General features: G+C 45.4%; 1 protein-coding gene across 1 annotated transcript in view; it reads left to right on the top strand.

Moving 5' to 3' along the window:
• Positions 1–25,387, top strand: part of LOC142571296 (parathyroid hormone/parathyroid hormone-related peptide receptor-like) — a 523,250-nt gene that overhangs the window by 133,584 nt on the left and 364,279 nt on the right. The window lies entirely within an intron of this gene.

Below are 25,387 nucleotides of genomic sequence, written 5' to 3'. Positions count from 1 at the left end.
AAAGTATGAGGCTTACTTGACTCGGCGCACTGCAGCAATCCATGCTTGTCGTCTGTCCTTCTCGTACCACTTCCCAGGAAATCTGTAGAACTTCACGGGCGGCGTACGACCTTTCGTGTCTTCGAGGCTGCTGTGGCAATCAACAACACATCAGTATTGCGTGCCACCTTTCCTGGCTGATGAGGTCGTACTCGGCATCGCAAAAACCACGCGCACGAGCGCTCCCGCCGTACAGAACACGGGCGCGCGCCAGCGCAGCGACGACCCTCGAAACTTCCATCGGTCCGCTAGGGGAGCATTCGGCGCTGGTGCCGGGTGGGCAAACTTTAGGTTGCCTCGTCTAGTAGGGACAAGAAAATTGAAGAGGCTGAATATGTCCTCGCGAATAAAAGTCAAAAGTATAAAAAATAAATAAGGAAGTAGGTATCTTTGCTGGCTTTACTGCCCTGACATCGGTGCTTTCGCGCAGGTGAAAAACATGTTGATATTCTTTTCTCCAACATGACGGCACAAATGAACCGCTAGAACCCTTCGTCTCATAGGACCTTGCTGCGTGCTTTCCCCACCTGTAAGATAATGTGTTGATTTGGTCTGTCTCGTTGTATGGCCCGATGTACGACTTTAGAAAAGTCAATATACTCTTTTGGTATCAAATATTTATCAGAAATTTATGGTCATAAAATTTCGCAATTGAAATCCATGCGCCCCGTAGATTTTGCGGCCTCCGTGCGATGCGACGACGAGCCCGCTCGCCAGCAAAACGCCATTGAAACTTCGTGCTCGGATGGCGCTTCTTTCGTTATGCGACTCCAGGTGCATGGAAGTTGCCGCGAAATGCAGAGAGAGTTCGCAATGTTCGTGCCGAAGTGTCTTTTCGATCATAGAAAAGATAATCTAGACGAAATGCAGAATGATTTCCGGCGCCAGGGTAGTTTTCGGCGGAAGCGCCTGACAGAACGAAAAACGGGGGGGGGGGGGGGTGCGGATGAAGCTCCATAGGCATCCCCCCTGGCTACGCCCCTGCCGCGAAGGTATGCGTGTGATTACAGGCCTTCCAAGGCTCAGACCTATCGCGACAGCTCATGCATAAACTCAGGCGAACACACTTGAGCTCATGCATCAAAGACGTGGAGTGCGTGCGATAAAACAGAGGAGTGTCCCCGCGGCTGCTGCCTTGGCGAATTACATGAACTCGTATTTACCCTTAGTGGGTCAATCCTAATCGCCGCTAACACCATCGGGCAGAGGAGTGTCCCCGCGGCTGCTGCCTTGGCGAATTACATGCACTCGTATTTACCCTTAGTGGGTCAATCCTAATCGCACCATGGGGCCACTGCCAAGTGACTAACAAGGCACTTCTTTGCATTCGGTAGGTGAGTAATCGAAACTCACGTTCTGTGAGCACCACCGCGCTTGTGCCTTCTGTTCAGAGCTCGAGGAACTAGACCTAAGTGCCTATGTGGATGGCGAGTCAAGTTCGGTGTGGAAGAATTGTACAATTCGTCATATCGCCGCAGTGTGCCCTCCCTATTTATATGTAAACGAGTCCCTATCTTCTAAGCATTGGTGCTAGTTAAGGCGGTACGGGTGAAAGGCCGTCGTTAAGAATCCTCCAAACTGATTACTTGGAAATTGGTACCTGGGCGACGACGTCCCGCACTCTAGCATGAGCGTTTGAGGTCACAAATGTATGCCGCTTGTATGCCATATGCCGTGGCCGACGAACGATCTTGAGCCACCGTCGCCCAGCAACGCCGCAGCCGCGCTCCAACAGATGGCGCCGCCGTCGTGACCGCTGCTAGAGTGTCAACCGCACTTGAATGCGTCTCGCGTCTTCGCGGTCAGCCTGCCGTTTGCTGCCACGCACGGAAGTCGCTGCGTAATTCCCGCGTGATGTTCAGATTAATGCATCGTTCCTCTTTAGTAAAATGAATTATGAAATTCTCTTCGACCTCACGCACCCCATGAAAATTCCAAAACAATGCGTAGCAGTAAGTGAAATGCCTGGCAACTTACACAGGAGCTCCCTCCCCCGTGTACATCCGCGATCTTGTTTAGCTTGCGCGACGCTGCGACACGGTATTACGTAACAGCCTTGTGGAATGCAGTGACTGCGATGTTGTTGCCTTAATGCCATGGCACACACCCACGACGCGGAATAGGCCAGGGTTCGGCGAGGAGCGTGCCGCGGTCGCATGGAACGCTTTCGTTGTCGTCTTTTAGCTCACGCAGTTCTTTAGAAGGGCGAGCTAGTGAACTTACTTCTAGCATCAGTGCAAGTAGAGCCTTTGTAAAAAATTTAGAGCCGACGGGGCTCGCTTCAAAGCCACAGCGCGTAGCTCGTAATCCATTTCCAGCGTTCCATATCTCCTGAAGGTAAGATTTTTGGCTCGTTACCTCCAATGGGCTGAACGCCCAAAATTGCTACAGGAGCCCCACTACACGGCCTAGAATCAAACCCCGTGAGCTCTGAGCTCTTGACAAAGGTTGTACCTAGTGAAAGTGCAGTTCCAGTTCATGTATCTAATACCAACTTTCCGCGAACTTTGGAGAAGCGCCAATAATAGGTCAGGCAAACTTTGTGCTTGGCAACTCAGTCTTAAGGCAGCAGGAGCCGCCCCTCCACCCGCTTAAACATATGCATGAATATGCATGACACAACTAATTTTATATACATATACTGTGCCCCACTCAGTACTCAACAAAATCTTGCATCTCAATTTTCTACACACTTCTCAACATTAAATACTGCTGTGCTTCGGGCGAAGTCAGGAGACTTGTTGAGACCTTTGGCATAAAAATGCATTCTGCTCACAATATAAAACCCAGTAAAATTTGAGGTGAGCTCCTTGAAGTGCTGATCGCACCCAATACGGTCCATTCCTGCCTTGTTCAGAAGAGCAAGCACATCCATGATGCTGTCGTGATGCAGTTCTCCAGGGCTAAAACATCATGTAAAAACCTCCCAAGCTGACTGTTAAACTTGAAGAGACTCAATACGGGGTAGAGCAAGCCATCAAAGTCGCATATGTTTTTGTAAATGTGCCAGCATTCAAGTTTTTGTCATCGGGAGCTGGTAACAGAAGTTGATCCATGCACACACGACATCTTGTTTTCAAGATACACTTTCTTGCAACATACCCTGCAATATAGTATGTAAGCCTTAAGTCACTCCTCTGATTGTTATAAGAATATTCAGTCACACCTTCTTTGTTGTTAAGAGCTCTTTCTGCTTCATCAAGATTACGCATGTTGATCAGCATATAAATAAGTTTCCGCTGCTTGTGAGAACTTGCCGCTTGGTCCTTGACTGATAGAAGTGACCCAACCATCACCTCAGGCACATTTGACCCAGCGACGCTTTTTGCCATATTGTAGTAATTGAGGCAGTTGATGGTTATTAGGAATTGCTGTGGGCTTGGGTGGATATTACAGTCTGGCGACCGTCTTCCTATACGGGATGTGCTCTCGAGCTTGTCCTGGCTCAGGCGTGATGCCATCACATATGAAAAGCCAAGCTCTGAATGTGCATAAGTCAACAGCTCCAAGGTACTTGTAAGAGGGACTCTCAGTCCTTCAGCTGTTGATTCACTCAAGAACTTCTCCTTCTTTGCATGAGCTTCCCATTTATTAAAGAAGTCCAGGAAATTCACAAGCTCCTGCACTGCAGGTGAGTCAGGCTTCAAAGCTTCAGATGGGAAACGTGACGTCATTGTGGTGATCAGGTACTCCATCCTCCTGTACAAAAGTAACCATAATTGGTAGTAAGGTTGCTGAATTGACGGTATCGATCATGAAAAGGATGTGACATTGCAGATAAAGAAAGCCAAAAACATCTAATCAGTGAAAAAAGAACTGACAATACTATATTGAAATATAGCCACAGTAGCTGCATTTCGACGAAGAACGTGAAATGCAGAATAGCCCATGTGTTGTACAACATGAGTGCCTTTAAACATCCCTAATTGGGGATATCATATAAGCCATGTCGCTTTTGGATGTTGGAATATATATGCCTTTTACAAAGGGACAGGATAAGAATGCAAAAGCAAGCGCAAGATGATAATGATTTCGAATATCAAAAGGAGGGCTGAATTGACAATACACACAGGAAAAACATCTGTGTTGCTGCAATGTTCCCACAGCGTTTTTCAAGCTGCGGCTTGTAGAGATGCATGCCTCTTGGAGTGTCCGAGCTGAACAGGTGAAAAGCGTAGGTCAATTTCACCTTTTCGAAGTTATTCGGCTAAAAAGATGCACTTTTGTCAGTTGGAGCATTGCCTTCAGTGGTATATTGTTTGCATCTGGATTGAGGGCTTCGTTAAGTGGCTCCAGGGATACGTATACGAAAAAATCAAAATGAAGACGAACAGGAATGAGCTATTACATCTCGTGTTGTGATGCAAATGCAAAATAAGAGACGTTCATGTTCATATCAACCACAAGCGCTCAACACACTTTATAGCCATATTATAGACAGTCATGTCTACGCCAGGACGCAAAACATGGTGCACCAAAGCTATAGTAATGCCTACCATTGTTTATTATGAGAATAGAACTTACTGTTGTGTCGAAGGTTGTTCGCAGCAGCCGACTGCGAAGGTTCTTCACAAGATGAGGAAAGTCCGACAGGAAATGTCGGAAACGTTTGTTGTCCAATGGGTGGACCCTCTTTCCTACTATTTGCTTTGCTGTTGCCTTCACACCCATCACTCGCCACATCTTCCGATTCCATGGCGCAGCATCACATGTTACATAATCAACAAACGGACCGGCTTGCTCAGCGAGAACTGTCGCGTCAAGGATAACCTTTGCAAGAAGATCTCCTTTGATGTTGGTATGGGTTGCAAATGTGCCCAAGATCTGAGTCCACTTTCCAACTAAAGGAACGAACATAACCACACGCCCATGATTTGACCGCAGGTGTTCCTGCTCTTTCGGTGTGTAAGGGCCCAAGTCCACGAGCAACTTTGCCAGCACTGTCAACGGAGAGGTGCTCGGATAGAGACATCTCGTCTACAATCCGCCCCCCGTGAGACCTGAAATGTTCCATTACAGAGGTTTTCTTTTTCAGTGCTTCCAGCATGTTCTGATTGAACCCGATGCCCATGTAATTGGACAAATACTTTGTGATGGTACATCTGTTTGGAAGCACTAGGATCTTTTGCATGCGGATGTATTCATAATGCCTAGGGCTTCGCATCTTCAGGAGAATGCACTCAACCATCCACTCTTTGTCGTATGACATTCCTCGAGCGCTTTTTCCTTTTGCAGCTTGAAAGCACTGATGCACAGCTAGCTGTTGCTTAGGGGTCAGAGATTGAATTCTGTCCTGCAGAATGCTCTCGGTGGTGGCTGCAGCAGCTTTCTTCAGGCTGGTGATAACACAACTTACTGTTTTAACCTTTGATGCAGCTCTATTAGCTTTTTTGTTCGAAGCTCGGAGCTTGCACAAATTGCTCAAAGTAGTTTTCTTCACTCGACATTTAAGGCGTGACTTTCTCTTCTGCAGGGTCTTGCGGAGGTACTTGCAGTGTATGCAAGGCAACCTTGTAAAAAAATAGAAAAAAATTAGGTCCTTCAAGTGCCTTACAAAATGTGATACAGCACACTTTCATATTTCTTGTCACAGGATAAAACTTACTGAAGCAGGTATGACTATATAAAGAACTCATTTGGAATAGTTCTATTTAAATGTATCTCCATGGGGTAGTCTACATTTCGCGAAATAATGAACATTTCAAGCTTACCAGCATCTGGTGATCTCCTTGAGCAGTTCACACTGAAGAGGGCTCCTCTTCTTGACTCGATTTGTGCATGAAGAGCTTTTGCGAGCTCGCACAAAAGCCACAGATGATGCTTCCGCCGCTCCACAGCACACATGAATGTTTGCAGCTCTTTGCAAGAGCTCTGTTGCTTCTTGCACGGTCATCAAACGAGACTTATTTACCAGCTTTCCTGACACAAACACTTTATACTGGACGCTGTCCTGGCTTGAGCAATAAGAAAAACATGGCTCTGTCAATTGCGAGCATGCTTGAGCAGCAGTCTAGTGTGCAGGCCACGTATGACACTCCAGGGAAGTTTGGAAACTCATGCGATGCCCATGACTTCGAAGGAAGTGCGAGGTTTCGTAGATCAGCTAGACCAACGCAGTCAGCACCAGCATCGTTTCCTTCGTGTCCCACTGCAACACGATCAATGTCGTCCGATCGAGTAGGAGATAAAGCATCCGTGCGACGACGCTTTATCTTCTTTTCAGGACTCACTATTTGTCGTCGTTTCCTCTCTGGCCTCGGTGTCGGGGTTTTCACGCTCAAGTAGTTGGGCCAGTTTGGCAAGATTGTTGCCACCGCATCGGGGGAAAGAGTTGGGGATCCCCTGATAATTCGCACTTCAGCACCATTCACAATGTGCTCATAGTCTCTTATTATGAAACGCGACTCAAAATGCAGCTGGCACACTGCACAGTCGACGTCCAGTGGTTTGTCAGGCCTGTGTAAATTCCGTTGCCAAACCAGTCACGGCTCTTCGCCAGCTGGAGCTTTGAAAAGGGACAGCTTGCGGTTATGTACAGTTCGAGCATATCCCGTCTTGCACCCTGGCGCGTTGCAGTGACTTAGCCGTCCCTTGGGAGGCATCAGCAGTCATGGAGGCATTATGGAATCGGAGTGTAGACGAGCTGTATGTAAAGTTACTGAAAGATTATAGATCGATCAGCTTACTGTCCGTTGCCTACAAAGTACTTACTAAGGTAACTGCAAATGGAATCAGGACCACCGTAGACTTCCGTCAACTAAAGGACCTGGCAGGATTCCGTAAAGGCTACTCAACAATAGACCATATTCACACTATCAATCAGGTGATGAGAAATTTGCGGAATATAACCAACCCTTATATATAGCTTTCATTAATTACGAGAAAGTCTTTGATTCAGTCAAAACCTCAGCAGTCATGGAGGCATTACAAAATCAGAGTGTAGACGAGCCGTATGTAAAAATACTCAGATATCTATAGCGGCTCCACAGCCACCGTAATCCTATATAAAGAAAGCAACAAAACCCCAATAAAGAAAGGCGTCAGGCAGGGAGATACGATCTCACCAGTGCTATTCACAGCGTGTTTACAGGAGGTATTCAGAGACCTGGATTGGGAAGAATTGGGGATAAGAATTAATGGAGAATACCTTAGTAACTTGCGATTCGCTGGCTTAGTAACTCAGGGGACCAATTGCGATGCATGCTCACCAACCTGGAAAGGCCAACCTGAAGGGTGGGTCTAAAAATAATCTGCAGCAAACTAAAGTAATGTATACCAGTCTCGGAAGAGAACAGTAGTTTACGGTAGTTAGTGGTAGATACGGGACCTTTTCCTGGCATCTTTCGAGTTCACCAGTCCACATCGAATCGCCGTCGCACCTTATTAAGTTGCGAAGAAGCGCATCTACCACGTTCCCAAGGCGCAGCACGTTTAGGCAAGTTGGCGTCCCCCGCTTCGTGCGCCGCATGTGGAGCTATTGTCCCACTGCTTGACTCTTGCCGAAAACGTAGCGGGAGCCTGGCACGATTTCAGGTAACCTGGGCCCCGAGCAACGCTGCTTTGCGGCTCTGAAAGCTCGCTCGAGAACAACCCGCCTATTGTGACGTGCTTGCAAACCCGGAGAGAACGACGGCTGTAATTCACCGTGAAGTCCTGAGAGCAACCCCCCTCATCCGCCTATTGTGACGGCCGTTCCAGACCAAAAGGGCAATACCGGAGGCAAGTCATCCCACCGACAGTGAAGCCCATGGAGCGACCCCCTGAGCCGAATGTGACTGCACTCGACGGGCGCCTACCATTGGCCGAAAATGACGACACCTGAGCGGGCTCGACGATTCACCGAACAGGACGTGACCTCGAGACACTGAAGCGATGAAAAGCCAAAGACCAACGCTAAGGTCCAATATCGGGGGGACAGCGGTGGGTTGCTACTGTTGGATCCTCCAGATCCAACAGTAGCAAGTCACTGGAAGTGGTAGGGAAATAATCTACCTAGGGCAGGTAGTGACCGCGGATCCGGATCATGAGACTGAAATAATCAGTATAAGAATAGACTGGGGTGCATTTGGCAGGCATTCTCAGATCATGAACTGCAGGTTGCCATTATCCCTCAAGGGAAAAGTTTATAGCCGCTGTATCTTACCAGTACTCACGCACGGGGCAGAAACCTGGAGGCTTACGAAAAGGGTTCTACTTAAGTTGAAGACGACACAACGAGATATGGAAAGAAGAATGATGCGTGTAACGTTAAGGGACAAGGGTCGACGACAGCGCCCCGCAATTTTTATACACAAGCGGGGGCTTCGGCTAATAATGGAACAGGTTTCCGTTCCTTCCCCTCAAAACATTCTGGTACACTCTATTGCCGTCCCCGCTGGCTCCACCAGATGTGCTCCGCTGGGGTAGAGGGGGAGCAGTTGTCGCCTCGCAGGGGGTATATATATATATGCGCTTCGCCTCAGTGTATTTAGTCGTTAAGGAGAGTGCGAAGGAGACGCAACAATGACAGAACGAAGCGAGGAAGAGACAACGCGCTCAAGAGACGCCAGAAGAAGCGCCGTAATTCTCGAGAAGCTCCGCCTTCGTCCAAGCTGCACAGGAGCGGTTTGTACTGGGGTTGGGCCAGCTCCAACCTCAAACTACCACACATTGGGGAAGCAGTTTAGACTTGGTTTTACACAGAGCCTCTGCAGATGCAGAGCACGTCGTCAGCACAGTGCAAACCAAGTCCCTCTACTTCAGTGTTCATCGTAGCGTCTTCATTGGTATAAGGAAAGAAAGCCTACTCGATACGTGAACAGTCTGCCTTGTCGCGTCTATACAATAGAGCTAAACCGAACGCTGAACCACAAACGTAGCCATGCAGTTCTTGCTTTCGCAATTCAACTAGGATTAACCAGAGTTAAACTACAAGCAACTTTTTCTTTCTTTTTTTTTTGCCTTCACACGTTGGCTACTCCCCAACCATGAATCCATTGCCTAAATCCGCAAAAGAGTTATTCGTGCTGTGGTCGCGGTTCATCCGGGCCAGCCACAGGCATGTGCTTTATTCAGACAATAATGTGTGTTTTGCGACTCCCTGTTGTCACTTAAGTAAATGGTGCAGATCTATCCATGCCTAGTTCTACGTAGTTTGGTTTACTGGCGGGTGTTATGTTTCCGTGGGAACCGGAAATCGCACAGATCGACGGGATCGTGACGCGAGAAGGAACCTTGGACACAACACAACAGCTCAAGCAGCCGGTACGCCGCAGGTACCCAGCAATGGCAGACAGGCACGTCAATTGGACAAGAAGTGACGCACGTGCAGAACATCTATAGAAGGTGTCTTTCAGTATATCGTATGTCACTGCGGCAGCTAGCTGGCCTTGAGTTTATGCACTGAATGTAAAGGCGGGTGGTTTCACTTACAGTCCAATGTGCTGCATAGACGCCAGTAAGAATCTATGCCAGGTAAAGCAGTTTGACCCCTCCCGTGATCGCCTTCGCATCAGCGCAGCTAAAAGACCCCTGCAGTCGCCATTCTTATGGATCTGTTCACCCATTCACCTGCATTTTACATCAGCGGTATGCCACAACTTCTTTTATTCACGAAATTGCTAGCGTGATGGTGGCAAGTGGCCTTTGAGTATCGCTTGCTGCATCGCGTTAGTAGCGTGTAGACAGACAGACCCTTGGCTGAGTCAACGTTTGCTTACACAACCTGAGTTCCGCGCAGCCGGCCGCCCAAGAACAACTTGGTCATTAATTAAAACTGCTGTATCTTGTAAAAGTAGCAACAACTGCCTGCAGCGCCTCTATTTTTATGCCAAGAGGCAAATATATTTCTTTGCGCAAGCCCTACTAGTCGCTTACATTAAGCAGCTGTGTGACATTGGACGGTCAATCCGGGAGTTGGGCGTCTCTTTTGAGGCCGCTCGCTGCTTTCTCTTTCTCTTTGCGTGAACAAAGAGATGAACCGGGCAACTGGAAATGCAAAAGCCGTTATCGTCATAACAAAGTCATCTCATAGGGGACGTCCTGTGGAAAATGGAGAACGCGCTGTGCGCGTGTCATCTACTGGCTTCTCCCGGTTTACACCCCAGGGGGTAAGCTGAATTTATCTTCTAGCTGAAAACACGATGTAGAGGTGCAAGAATGGGAAGAAATTATCAGGAGAAAAGCGCAGCGCCTTGTTATTTGAGGCCCTTGCTTTCGCTCCGAAAGGACAAAAAAACATACCGGAGCAAATATTCGCAAGAAGATGAGGCATGCGTATGCTGCAGCAAAAATCCGTAGGCCGGTAGCGGTTTTTGTTAGCTTGTTTTCCATAATTTTACACGGTGCAGCGCGAAGCTGGACAGAGGGACACGAAAAGGGCGAGGATGAGCGCTTACTGACATCATCATCATCATCATCAGCCTGGTTACGCCCACTGCAGGGCAAAGGCATCTCCCATACTTTTCCAATTACTCCGGTCATGTACTAATTGTGGTCATGTTGTCCCTGCAAACTTATTCTCATCCGCCCACCTAACTTTCTGCCGCCCTCTGCTACGCTTCCCTGCCCTTGGAATCCATTCCGTAACTCTTGATGACCATCGGTTATCTTTCCTCCTCATTACGTGTCCTGCCCATACCCTCATTTCTTTTTCTTGATTTCAACTAAGATATCATTAACTCGCGTTGGTTCCCTCACCCAATCTGCTCTTTTCTTATCCCTTAACGTTACACCTATCATCCTTCTTTCCATGGCTCGTTGCGTCGTCCTCAATTTAAGTAGAACCTTTTTCGTAAGCCTCCTGGTTTCTGCCCCGTACGTGAGTACCGGTAAGACACAGCTGTTATAAACTTTTCTCTTGAGGGATAATGGCAACCTGCTGTTCATGATCTGAGAATGCCTGCCTAACGCACCCCAGCCCATTCTTATTCTTCTGATTATTTCAGTCTCATGATCCGGATCCGCAGTCACTACCTGTCCTGGCTTACTGCCAATTGAAGTGCTATTGTTCGATACAGACGTCTATATATAGATATATGGTTGATCCCTCTTTCATAGGAATCGGTAGAACACGAAAGTGAAACGTGTCTTCACAGAAGCTGTGGCATATTTGCTTCGGGTGCTCCCGGTCCGCTGCAGCGAAAGGCGCGAGATTTGCGGATTGGTGACCGTGCTGCCACTTCGCTTGGCACGGAGCGTCCTGTTTGCGAGCAGCGTCCTGCTGTAGAGTCGCTTCGGCCACGGTACGAGCATTTCGGTCCATCTCCGTGCTGTATTGGGCAGCCAGCTGAGGTGCGACACAGGATGTGTTCCAGTTTAGGCCAGCATCGGAGAAAGTCTACGTAGACAGCTAAGGAGACAGCCGCAGACAGCTTCGAGGCCATGTAATGGAACGCATTTCTAGCTGTCTGGAAGACGTATGGAAGACGATGGGATGGATGGATGGATGGATGTTATGAGCATCCCCTTTGGAACGCTGTGGTGGGTTGCGCCACGCAGCTGTTGCTATCATACGGCCTAATCTCCTACCCAGTTTTACTCAGAAAAGAAAGGACACTGTGAACTCCCACAACCAACCTTTCTGACCCCATATTGCGAACTTTGCTTTCGTACGTCTCCGTTTTTTATCGTTTCCCTACTTTTCTTCTATCGATCTTCCAATCGCCCCTTAATAATTTCTATTGTGAACATGTTTATTTTTCCACTGCTCTCTCTGAACCCAAGGGCTTCAAGGCGGCCAGTGGTGCCTAAATCGACCGCTGGGCAGATTTCCTCACATTCTAATAAAACATGATCCATTGTTTCCTTAGCTTTACCGCAGCAAGCACATTCTTCTTCACCCATCCTATAGCTGGCTTTATAGGTGCGTGTTCGTAGGCATCCCGATCTCGTTTCGAAAAGTAATGAGCTTCCCTTTTGTTGTGTACTACGTGCGGGCGGGGACGCGCCCAGGCGCGCAGCGTGACGAGCAAGAAGACCAGCGGGCTCCGGAACAGAATGCTTTATTCGGAACAGCGCGTGCTTCTTATAGCCGCTGGCGGTTGCTTATCCGCTTCTGATAACAAACACTGAACGACGCCTGTCGGCGCTATCACACCTTTGAGTTATCATAAATTGTTTCTTCTACAAAGTATTTACTAAGGTAATCGCAAATAGGATCAGGAACTAGACTTCTGTCAACCAAAGGACCAGGCAGGAATCCGTAAAGGCTACTCAACAATAGACCATATTCACACTATCAATCAAGTGATAGAGAAATGTGCAGAATATAACCAACCCTTATATATAGCTTTCATTGATTACGAGAAAGCGTTTGATTCAGTCGAAACCTCAGCAGTCATGGAGGCATTACGGAATCAGGGTGTAGATGAGCCATATGTTTAGACTTCTGTCAACCAAAGGACCAGGCAGGAATCCGTAAAGGCTACTCAACAATAGACCATATTCACACTATCAATCAAGTGATAGAAAAATGTGCAGAATATAACCAACCCTTATATATAGCTTTCATTGATTACGAGAAAGCGTTTGATTCAGTCGAAACCTCAGCAGTCATGGAGGCATTACGGAATCAGGGTGTAGATGAGCCATATGTAAAAATACTGGAAGATATCTATAGCGGCTCCACAGGCACCGTAGTCCACCACAAAGAAACCAACAAAATCCCAATAAAGAAAGGCGTCAGACAGGGAGATACGATCTCTCCAATGCAATTCACAGCATGTTTACAGGAGGTATTCCGAGACCTGGAGTGGCAAGAATTGGGGATAAAAGTTGATGGAGAATACCTCAGCAACTTGCGATTCGCTGATGATATTGCCTTGCTTAGTAACTCAGGAGATTAATTGCAATGTATGCTCACTGACCTGGAGAGGCAAAGCAGAAGGGTGGCTCTGAAAATTAATCTGCAGAAAACTAAAGTAATGTTTAACAGTCTCGGAAGAGAACAGCAGTTTACGATAAGTAGCGAGGCACTGGAAGTGGTAAGGGAATACATCTACTTAGGGCAGGTAGTGACCACGGATCCGGATCATGAGACTGAAATAACCAGAAGAATAAGAATGGGCTGGGGTGCGTTTGGCAGGCATTCTCAAATCATGAACAGCAGGTTGCCACTATCCCTCAAAAGGAAAGTGTATAACAGCTGTGTGTTACCAGTACTAACATATGGGGCAGAAACCTGGAGGCTTACGAAAAGGGTTCTACTTAAATTGAGGACAACGCAACGAGCTATGGAAAGAATAATGATAGGTGTAACGTTAAGGGATAAGAAAAGAGCAGATTGGGTGAGGGAACAAACGCGAGTTAATGACATCTTAGTTGAAATCAAGAAAAAGAAATGGGCATGGGCAGGACATGTAATGAGGAGGGAAGATAACCGATGGTCATTAAGGGTTACGGACTGGATTCCAAGGGAAGGGAAGCGTAGCAGGGGGCGGCAGAAAGTTAGGTGGGCGGATGAGATTAAGAAGTTTGCAGGGACGGCATGGCCACAATTAGTACATGACCGGGGTTGTTGAAGAAATATGGGAGAGGCCTTTGCCCTGCAGTGGGCGTAACTAGGCTCATGATGATGATGATGATGAAATTGTTTCTTTCCTGATTTCGTTTTTCCTCTTCAGTAGTTACTCATGGCAGGTGTCTTCTCAATTGCTGCCGCCCATGAGATTATTTCAGCCTTTATGACTTTCCGCTTGACCTCCTTTGTTGCTGTGTTGCCCACCCTACAGGCCGCATACTTGCTGGTAAGCTTCCTAGTTATTTTCCTCCACTGTGAATCATTTTTCTTGCACAGATACCTCAACACTCTCCCAGCCCATTTACTTTCTTCCATATTCCTAAGTCGTTCTTTATAATTAATTTTACTCTGAGCTCCCCTTACTTCAAAACTATAGTCAGGCCCATATCACCCTGCACAGCTTCATTTGTAGTCTTCCCGTGAGAGCCCAATGCGAGGCGTCCCACTGACATTTGGTACCCATCGAGTCTTGATTTTACCCATGATTTAAAGAAAAGAACCGCATTTGGATGGATGGAAGATATTCGGTGAAACGTGTCGGTCGATAAAGATAAAGAAGTACACGTGTCAATATATATATATATATATATATATATATATATATATATATATATATATATATATATATATATATATATATATATATATATATATCAGAAGAAAAGCAGTTCTGGGTCCGGGTAAATATTCACAGTGAAGCAGACGCGCGTATGAAGTGGTTTATTGACGTGTCGGCCGGGGTCCGGCCTTCATCAGAATCTGACGAAGGCCGCACCCCGGCCGAAACGTCAATAAACCGCTTGATACGCGTGTCTACTTCACTGTATATATATATATATATATATATATATATATATATATATATATATATATATATATATATATATATTGACGCGTATACTTGTTTGTCTTTATCGGGCGACACGTTTCACCGCCTAACAAATGGTATCGCACAGCGCAGGACGCGCCTACATGTATCGTAAGTTTCTGGAATGTTATCGATGCTTCTATCCGCTGTCACTGACCGAACCTTGTGTAATCTGATCGCATGTGTGCGTGATGCGAATAATGTAGAACTTTGTGGAAGGCACGCGGGTCCCAGCGATTACTCTGGAACATTCGACGACTGATGTATAAAAGCCGACACGCTTGACCCGCAGATCAGATTTCGACGACCGCCGATCGGGTTCGCCGCTACCGTTGTTTATTTAGTGTAGCTTATTTTTGAGGGCAAAAGTTCGCCCAATAAAACGCTGGTTTCGTTAATCACAGTTTTGCTGCCTTCTTAACCGTCACTGCCACGTGGCAATCTATATGGACAACTTAGCAAAAATTTTTTGCAGCACAACTGCTTGTTGGCCTAGTTGGTGCTTGCTAAAAGGTGCTGCTGCGAAATGCCAGCATTCCTGATGATGCCACAAGTCTTCTTACGAGAGGACCTAAGTACAGCATTGAGCCCGGCGTTCCTGTGCATGAACTAACAGCGTTTAACAGAAATGTGGCTAAGAAAGCTCCCCAGGAGGACAAAGAAAGATGTTTGCTTGATGGTGTGGACAGTCTACTAAAAAGCGTTTCAGGGTGTAGGTCAAGTCGTGATGCTGCTGTTATGCGGAAGGCTGTTACGTTATTTGGAATCAGACAAAGAGACGGTTATTTTGGAAGCAGACAAAGAGGGGTGTTTCGTGGTACTTCCTAGAGGAATGTACAATGAGAAAGCCGCAGAGGCTGTAAACAAAAACTTTGTACAGATTAAGAAATCTGAATCAAAGGTAAAGAGCAAAGTTGTCAGGCTATGTAAGGCGTTCAACTTCGGCAAGTTGGCCAAAGATTTTAACAATCTGAGTGCTACAGCGCTAAACATATTTTTCAGTGCAAAGACGCACAAGCCCTATGTGCCCTTTAGGAGCATCGTGAGCGAACGTGGAACGTGGCAGTTGTTACTTAGTAGGCATATTCTAAAGGTGCTAAAAAATGTTAAAGTAAATGATCCTTTCTCGACAGGCAATTCACAAGACATAGTGCAGTTTCTACGAAACAAACAATCCATAGACAATGCGTTTCCTGTGGATGTGGAGGATCTGTTTTATTCAATTCCACATGATGCACTTTTTGTTGCGGTAAAGATGTGCATAGAAGAAAGCGGCATCATAGCTTTTCAATATGCAGCTGGTGTTACGCTTGAGGACTTTTTAACATTATTGGAAGCCTATCTTAATAGTACCTTTATTTCCTTTGACAAACAGCTTTTCTTGCAAAAACGCGGCATTTGCAGTGGTTCGTGTATTGCGACGCTGCTGTGCAACATGTTCTTATCTAGTGTTGAGCGCCTGCTCGAAGAGGCTTTTAAATGGGACAGCACTTTAAGCATTCTAAAAGTTTGTAGATACGTGGACGACTTTTTAATCCTTTTTAACAGACAAGGCTCTCTGAAGCGCTGCGATGATATGTTAAACGTTTTTAGGGACAATGATACAGGGCTTTCGTTTACGCTTGAAGTGCCACAGCGCAACACCCTGCAATTTTTAGATTTAAGATTAACCTTTCATGATGTGGGCAATATTTCCCACGTGCCAAGAAAGGGTTGCTGGCGTATAATTCATGCCATTCCAAAACTGTGAAGCGTGGAATTGCTATGCTCTGCCTGGAGTCTGCCCTCGAAAAATCGTGTACACACACGATGCAGGCCTCGTTCAATAATCAGATTAAGTGACTGAAAGACGCACGGTTCCCTGACTCGTTGGTGACCTCAGTCACCAAAAGCCTTTTACGGAAAGTTAAAGGTGCCAGCGCCACAAGGGAGGAAGAAAGAGCCAGAACCGTAAGACCTGCAGTGATTTCTTATGTTCATAAGGTTTCCCATAACCTCAAGAAGGTGGCAGGCCGGTATGGTGTACCCATTGCCTTTTCTGCCCCCGTCAAACTGGGTTGACTCTATTCGAAAAACACACGCGAGGAGACCGGTTTGCAAGGCTGTGGCAAGAAGCATAGCACGTCCCACGGGAGATGCGCTGCAGGCGTGGTCTTTCCCTTTGAAATGAAATTCCCCTTTAGTGCGGCAAGTGCTATATAGCACAGACTGGACGCTGCATAAATGAACGAGCCAGGGAACACGAACTAAATGTGATGAAAGATAGCGTGGCACATTTGCCTGCGCACTGCAAGGCCTGCATGTGCAAACCACAGTTTTCGGAGATTAGGATTCTTGGCAGAAGTAGATTTCAAACAGCATGTGAGCTGATGGAAGCCTACTATATAAAAAAGAAAGGAACAAATTGCATTAGTGATACTTCTATCGTGCTCGATAAATCGGAAACTAGATTGTTTGACCGCTGGGTAGCGTAAATCTGTGAACAGCCAGCGCATCCGTGTATGTATATATATATATATATATATATTCTTGGGTCACAGCCCCAAATAAATCAGTTGGAAGTGCCGCCCGTGTTGTCTTTATGTGTCTTCCTTTTGTGAGTGTTCAATTGCGGCAAAAAACATGTCTTTTAGCAAGAAATTGAAGGGAAATGGCGGAAATACATTGAGGTTGTGGAAATTCACCTAAATATGAAGCAAGAGGAATACCTGTTGTTTCCATTGTCGCTCACCCTTTAATTTAAGGGAATAGAAAGATGAACGATCCGCCGTGGCGGCGTAGTGGCTTCGGCGTGGCGCTGCTGAGCCTGAGGGTAGGGGATCGAATCCCGGTCGCGGCGGCGGCATTCGGAAGGGGGCGAAATGAAAAAAAAAAGAAAGAAAGAAAAACGAACGTGTGCTGTGCAATAAGTGCAGGTTAAAAAAAAACCTATTTGGTCAAAATGAATCCGGAGTCCCCCACTACAACATGCCTCATGATCATATCGTGGTTTTGGCACGTAAAATCCCAAAATTTACTTAGGCGGTTGGAAAAGAGTGGCCTCGGTTCTGATTTATCTAACATCCGTGATGTATGCGGACTACATAGTGCTACCAGCGGACAATGCAAGATATTTACAGAGGCATGCGAATATATGCCGCGGTCCATAGACAAATCTATGCCTTTTGTTTAACATAAAGGAATCGGGATTTATGGGCTCTGTTCCAATACTTGCCGTAGACGGCTAAATAGACGGCTGAGGACCCAAACATGGTCAATCCGTCCGTCCGTTGCGCCCTAATCCGCCCGCGTTCGGACGCCCAAAAGGCGGATGGTGTCGCAACATTTGGTGCACGCTCAATCCGCACGCGGGGATCGCACTTGCTCTCCTATTGGGCGACGCGGCGTGTTCACAGCCAGCAACCATTCGGCGGAGCAAAGGTGTTCCAGCTTGGCAACTACCTTCGATAGCGGACATCGCCTCCTTTACATAGAGGAGGCGCTGCAGCAGAAGGCACTGGCATATTATTGCAGAGGTGCTTTCAAGTTTCCGCGTCCCGGTGAAAATGCGACTCTAGGCTGCCAGATTCTGTTCTGCAGTTGCACGTGTTGCATTGGCACCGTCATCCTTCTTCGAAACACTGCACAGTCGTCTTATCTGCGCTACCTTTTACATATGTATTGCAATCGCATCACCTCATAGCATGCGACGTATTCTCGACAGATTACTTTCAGCGCGCGCTGCCTTGGTTGGTTGAAAAAAACCTCTCCAATTATCCAACGTGCTGCGTTCTACGTCACGCGAAAGTGATAGTGTCGCCGTAAACGATTCGTCCCAAGTCCCCGTGTTCGGCGCGGTGGCACGGTTTCTGCTGTGCCAGTGACAGCTTGCAAGAATACGAAATGCACGCTCATTTGTCGCGGAATACAGCTGTGTAGGTCCCCAACACACACCTCTTTACCACTGAGCACGCGTGTGAGGCTCCGAGTACAGCTTGCGGATATGCTTGCGTTTGCTTGCTCATGGTTCAGGACAACATTCAGGACTTGCTCATGCTTTCCTTTTTACTCTGCCAACTTCAAGAGCGTGCTTAAAGCACTTGGATGCATGAAATTCCTTTTCCGTTTTCTACATGTATAAAGCCGCCTAAGATGAGGCATCAAACATACATATTAGAAATTTGATACTTGCTACTTGTAAACTTTCCAAACAAAATATAACCTTGAATGATGTGCTCAGCGATGAATGAAGTTTTCACTGTGTGCAACAAGGTTGTGCGTAAGTGATTAAATTCATGCAGCAAGGAATTGAAGGTTAAGCAGTGACTATGCAATTCACTATGATTGGCATAAAAGCAATATGTATGTATAGTGAGTGACTTATGCAGATATATATACTCTATGAGATGTTTCCTAGGGAAGTATTTATTTGAAAGCAAATAATTTATATTGCTGATAACAGAACTTATTTTGAGTGAAATCAAAGAATTGCATTCTTTCTTGCCAGCCTGGGTGTCCAATCTGTTGCCACCATACTACTTATACATGCCTAATTTAACATTTCAACAATGTACAAAACATTACCAAAGCGCACAAAATTAATCAGTATCAGGACGGGCATGCTCCCCCTCTTCCATGGCGGCAAACAAGGATGATCGACTTTAGACTGTTTGATACTGTCAGCATCATACATGCGTGTTATATTTTCATTGCTCTAGATATAAAAACTAAGCACACACAGGATGCAAATGATACATGAACAATTGTAAGCTCTACTCAAGTTATTTGAGTTAGTTGGGCATGGGCTGCATGTTGTTTATGTATTTATGCAGTGACAACCTAGCTAGCTGATGCATAGTGCCATGTGTTAGAAAAACAAAAAAATACATAGCATAACATAAACAGCTGGCCAGTACCTGTATTTTATTTGAAAGCAAACTGAGATTATCAAATGACTTAGTAGCGAGTTCAGTGACCTCTTGTGTGTGAAAAGGTTGATGTAGTTAGATGTTTGATGTTCTTCTTTCTTCATTAGTAGCTGCTTTAATATGCACATGGCAATGAAATGAAGGCTCATATGACGGAAGACAGGGCTGTAACAAAAATGAGGAAAAACTAAATTTTTTTTGCATAACAAAACAGCAAATAGTTCCTTAGGTTCAGTTTTGTGAATAATGCACAAGGCGTTCTGCGTAAAACTGAAAGATTGCTCTGCTTCATTATCTATTCACTATTCGCGTAGCCAAATTAATGATAGTCCATTAGCACTGTGAGAGCACAGAAATTGGCAGTCAAGAGGCCGTAGTGGCTCAGCCTCTGTGTCAAATGTAAAATTGTTCCAGAACAAAACACACATACTCGTGAATTAGGTATGCATTCACATCTAATATTCAAATCCACACATCACAAGTGATATTGCATTCCTTGGCGCATTGCTCACCATTTTGTACAGACTCTGTTTCAGCGCTGTGCGTGTGCAGTAATATAACGTGGTAAATCAAAGCTGTGGTTATTCAGTGCACTGAAAGCAACTTCGCGTGTGGGTTAGATAACATAATGCTCCTACATATGGGTCAGCTTAGTATTATCAGCCACCTTGTTTACTAGTTGTTTACTGTTACACCTGGAATATACGGTGCCACTGGACAATGCTTTGTTCCTGCAGGTACGCTTGAAAAACTTGGCTATGCACAAACAACCCTTTACATGGCACCTAATTTAAGGTGGTGTAGATTTGCTGTCACAATGTGCTTATAAGCATAACTGCCGATCATTCAAAAAAGCGTTTAAAATGCAAGGATAGATGCTCAGCTTTGCAGGTGTGACATGTTACAGTTATAGTAGAAGGACACATCGATGGACAGGAAGGATACCACACAAATCCTCGCGTTGTGACTTCACAGTCGCAATGCAAGTAGCTTTCTGTGGATTTTTAGCTATAAGCATGTGAAATATCTGTAAATCCAAAACTGCGTTAGGTAAACTGAGACACCATGAAAAGCAACATAACAGTAAGGTGTACACATATTTTGTCACATCAGCTCTTTGTGGTGCAGGTCAAATATGTATACGCGCTATTTGTAGCTTAAAACAGCATGCATTTCACATTTAGAGCTCAGAATCTTCAATGGAAAAATGTTTAATGTGTCAGACATACATATCGTACCTTGTCCAATGCTTTGCACACTGATAGCTATGTTTGGCACAACTTGTGTAGCACATTCATAGTGGACTACTACATACAAAATCCGTTTTGCACCTCTCCTTTGATATTTCACCCTCCGACACAGAAGTACAGAGTGGAATTTTTCTTTATTTCAATATTCAAAAGGCAAACAGGTTTTTGGCATCACAGGTCTCAATATTCCACACAGGGCACTTATTGCATGTTCTGAATGTACATTCATTGCTAGTGGTATATGTTCTAATGTGAAAATAGTTTGTTCGACGTAGTTTTATCTGTGTATTTTTGAACTTACCCATAAGTTCTCTGCCCTACTTGTATATACCTCCTTCAGTACTGGTATTTATGATGTGCCTTCATTAGCGCAGTAAATGTTGTGCAAGCTGTTAATTCATAAAATAGGAAGCCTATGCAATACAAACAAGTCGGATACAAGATATTCTTGACAAACCAGCAGAGATGGTGGCACTATCCTACTTTTCACTTGTGATAGCACAAGTGTTCCCACTTGTGCTGCCGACTGGTGTGACCGATACGCTCGCGAAGGCTTAGGTCATTAAGATTTCAAGGGATGAGTAACTGTTGCATACGTGCAACATCTTCCTCTCCCTATATCAAGGACTGAACTACATGTAGCAGTTTCAGCTGTGTGATTATTAATGTACCTGAAGCGATGTATCTCACATAGTTTCCGCACACTACCTAATTGGCGAAAAGCATGCAGGAATTGGTCTTTGAGGTATTGTTTCAGTGGTGGCTTTCCACTAAAATGACTGTTGAAGAGGCAGATTTCACTTCATCGTAAGGCGCAAGGGAAAATGAGCCTAGAACTCATGATGGCAAGTACAGACACCGAGTATGACTGAAGAACAACACGTGACAGAACGATGTGCAGTGAAATTCATCTCACTAGTATACAAAGAAGGGCAGCTGCATTCAGTATTTCACTGCTGATGTACTAAACACAAACCTCTGTATGAGCTGTGTGGCTGGCATAATCAAGAAGATCCCTCTAATAAGCAATGGCAAAAGGTAAAAAAGCTGCTGCCTCAGGTACTGCATTGGTCAAAGATATGCACTATCACATGCAGCAGATACAGTCCATAAATTGGTTTACACACAGGTATGAAATGTTGTAAGTGCACCAAGTGATAAAATTTAAATAAGATCAGCTGAACAACACGTACACGTTCATTGATGGGTTGTAGTTGGTGCAACGTGCCTTAATATTAGACGCTGTGATGTTTGATTCACACACACATGCACGTAAATGCACGGTACAGATACATTTGTGTTTACATGTTACTGTGTCCGTCAAATGAACAGCACAACTTATACAAGACTTATACAAATAATTACTTATACAATTAATACAACTTCTACAAATAATTTTTTCGTCGCACTCTAATTCCTATTAGCTACGCAGTGATTTTTTTTCTCACATGGAGCAACTCAACTCTGTGCATAAGTTAAGCTGATGTTGCTAATCTAAGCCAGACACGGGTGTCATTTCCAGAATATGATAAAATAATGAAGTGACCATGTGTATGGGCTTAAAATTGATGATTTGACAAGATCTGATCTGGCTGGGTAGTAAATTTGTGTCAAAAAAGATAAATGCAGCACACTGACAAAACAGCGTGGCCAACATAATATGGGGCAGGCACGTACCCAAGGGAGGGGGGGCGGGCCCCCCCCCTTGAACTTAAGCGGCATACCCCCCCACTCTCCTCGCCCACGCCACCAATCCTCACACACGTTCCTAAAGCGCCGCGAAATCAATGTTGAGATTTCACAGCTATTTCGCGGTCAACATTTTGCGGCCTTTTTCACTCCTTTTGGATGGCGGTAGTTATCCGCATCTCCCGGGATGTGAAGGCCAGTTTTTTGACAAGATTCGGCACCAGCGTGATTAAATCGAGATGCGTTCAGCAGTCACCACCTATTCAACGGTCTCGCGCATTGCTGTTGCTTCGTTAGTTCAACCTACTTTCTTTAGACAGATCCAGGGACCAGGAAAGAGATTCCGTTTGTAGTCAGCTGGTCTGTATGCGCGAGAAACGAGTTGCGGCTTGACAAAACGCCAGTTGCGTTGAACTTGTCCTTTTGCTTCATTATTTCCTCGAGTGACGGCTCGCCGTGACGGTGGCAGATCCTCGAAACCATATACCCGCGATATGTGTTAGATAAGATGAAAAATAAAACAATGCGAAACAGCGTCCATCAACAAACCCTGCAATAACCCTTAAGAGGCCCATCTCCGATGCGGCCTATTCAAACAGATGTAGAACGCAAAAACGCGTTTCTGAGATAACCCCTGAACCGATTTTAATGAAATTTGTTGCATTTGAGAGAGAAGGTAAGCTTTAGTGATTATTCGACGCCGAATTTCGATTTATGGGGTGAATTTTGTGAAAAGATTTTCAGAAATTCGAAAAGAATAGACGCACGTACTTTATAAATTAATACTTCTGCATCAAAAACAGATACCGTGGTTCTGTAAACGGCATCCATTAGATCATTCAAAGCGGAAAAACTCGATACGTCAATTTATGTATTACGTTAATTTGTTACATTGTGTACAAGCGTTCTGCAACAGCTGTATTTCTATATTACTGATTTTTTTTAGATTCGTGTGTAACATATCGATGTTGTCCCCTTTAGAGGTAACATCAGGTGCAATTCACAGAATTGTCATATTATTTTTCCTTGCTGAACTAGAGAGTTGGAAACGTGACAGTTTGGTTTTCTTAAAACTTTTGATATTTTGCCAATTTTTCAGTAAACCATTGCAAGTCTAAATAAAGCATTGGAATCCGCCAGTCACTAGATTTTAAGTTTCTCTTTTAAATGCAACAAACCTCGTCAAATTTGGTGCAGTGGTTGCCGAGAAAAACGAATTCTCCTTTTACATGTGTTTAGATACGAGCACCCGAGCTAAGGCTTCCTCTTAAACCCATAAGCAATATGACTGTCACCCGGTACCTCGTCTGGCTTTTCCCTAATTTTACAGCACTTCTCCTGCAATCTTGACAACTGGAAACAACAGTCGCAAGGAGTTGAGAAGTTAAGCGACCTAGTAAAGGAGAGAACCAAGGCAACAGCCAAACAGGAAGAAAAAGCGAATAATAACAAATTTAACCGCTGTTTATGAAAATCTTTATGGATCAACATCTTTTTATTTAAAAAGGAAGTAGCTAAAACGCCGCCGGAAGTGGAGAACAATTCCGTGTGTTTTGAATAATGCCTCTGCATTTATTAGCCGAGCTGCCTGACGTGGCCACTTCTCTGCTGTGCTTTTGTATAGGTGTTTTTCTAACCTTCCGCGGTGGCCTGAGTACGTCTACAACCGCAGCGTTCTGCGCTCTACACGGTTGTACGGGACTGGCGGCCACGCATCGTTATGTAACTTCCCAAATCGAGTCGGTTGTGGCACTTGGTAGATATGTAAACGAGGGATCAAAAGAACTGTGATTGTTCCACAAATATATATTCCTCTATAATTCTTCTAGAGCTAACTAAAAAAACGCTATTTTAATCCGAAAGCACTCAAGTCTGCAGTGAAGACCTGCACACGCCCTCATAACCACCAGCCACTATTGCTTCGCGAGGCTGCAAATAATTCGTACTTCAAATGTTGCCTGTTACCCAAATCAGGCTGTAACCACAAAAATAAATTTATTAGCGTGTAAATTTATACATTTTCCCTCGCCTATTATAGTGGACTGACAAATGCCTAATCATTTATTGAACTGAAATAATATACTTGCTTCGCTGCAACTATGCAGTATATTGTCAAGTTGCACTTCAGTTGGCAGTGAAATTTCATGAGTAAAACGGGCTCAGCAGTGAAATGTACTTTGAAATGTGCTTTTGAAGATTTAATTATGGAGTTTTTCGGGTGCCGAAACCATGAGGCATGTCGAAGTGGGAGACTCCTGCAATTCGCACTACCTGGGTTTTTTTAAAGTTCACCTAAATCTAAGTAAATCGCGTTTTCGCATTTCGCCCCAATCTAATATGCGGCCACCGTGACCGGGATTCGATCCCGCGACCTCGTGCTTCGCAGCCCAACATCATAGCCACTAAGCAACCATGACAGGTAGCCTTTTGAAGAGTGAAATGCTAAGACTCCATACACTTTGTCCATGTCTCTTGCACACCTCATTGCTACCGTTGATGAAAAAGACTCAAGAACAGCAGACGCTCCGGAGGTATCAAGTACGACGCCATTTTTAAAAAGCCGAATGACTTTACCTAAGCGACAGACAACCATGAAGGGAACTGTGTGCGTTATCGTGTACGTTACCCTAGTCCCGTCCCCGTGTCATTGTAGCCTCTCTGTGTTCATTGTACCATCCCTCTGTGTTTTAGGCCTGGGCCGACATCTTCCTATCACAAATTTTGGCGAGCCTGCCAGGATTTTCAAACGCACAGGATGGGCGATGGAGATTGAGAAGTTGTACGTCATAGGGAGAGAGCTAGGAATGACAGGAGCGGAGTTAAAGCGTTGGATTGATACAGAAATCGTGAGGGAACGCGACCAGTGCGCCCAACATCGCGAATACGCGAAAGCACATGCAGAACAAGAGCGTCTACGATTAGAAGCGGAAGAACGAGTGCTAAAGCTCTAGATTGAGCTCCAGGGAAAAAGCTGCTGGCGCATAAAGCGCACAGAGTGACAGAACTACAGAACTGTAGGTTACCAGGGCAGCTCCTGAGCTATTCAGTCCCCATAAATTGACCCCCCCCCCCCTTTAACGAAGCCCGGGATGATTTACACGCCTACTTGCAGCGTTTTGAGCGAGTGAAAACGAGT

The sequence above is a fragment of the Dermacentor variabilis genome, chromosome 2 (genome assembly GCF_050947875.1).
Source record: "Dermacentor variabilis isolate Ectoservices chromosome 2, ASM5094787v1, whole genome shotgun sequence".
Lineage (NCBI taxonomy): Eukaryota > Metazoa > Arthropoda > Arachnida > Ixodida > Ixodidae > Dermacentor > Dermacentor variabilis.
This window is presented reverse-complemented; position numbering and strand designations above follow the sequence as displayed.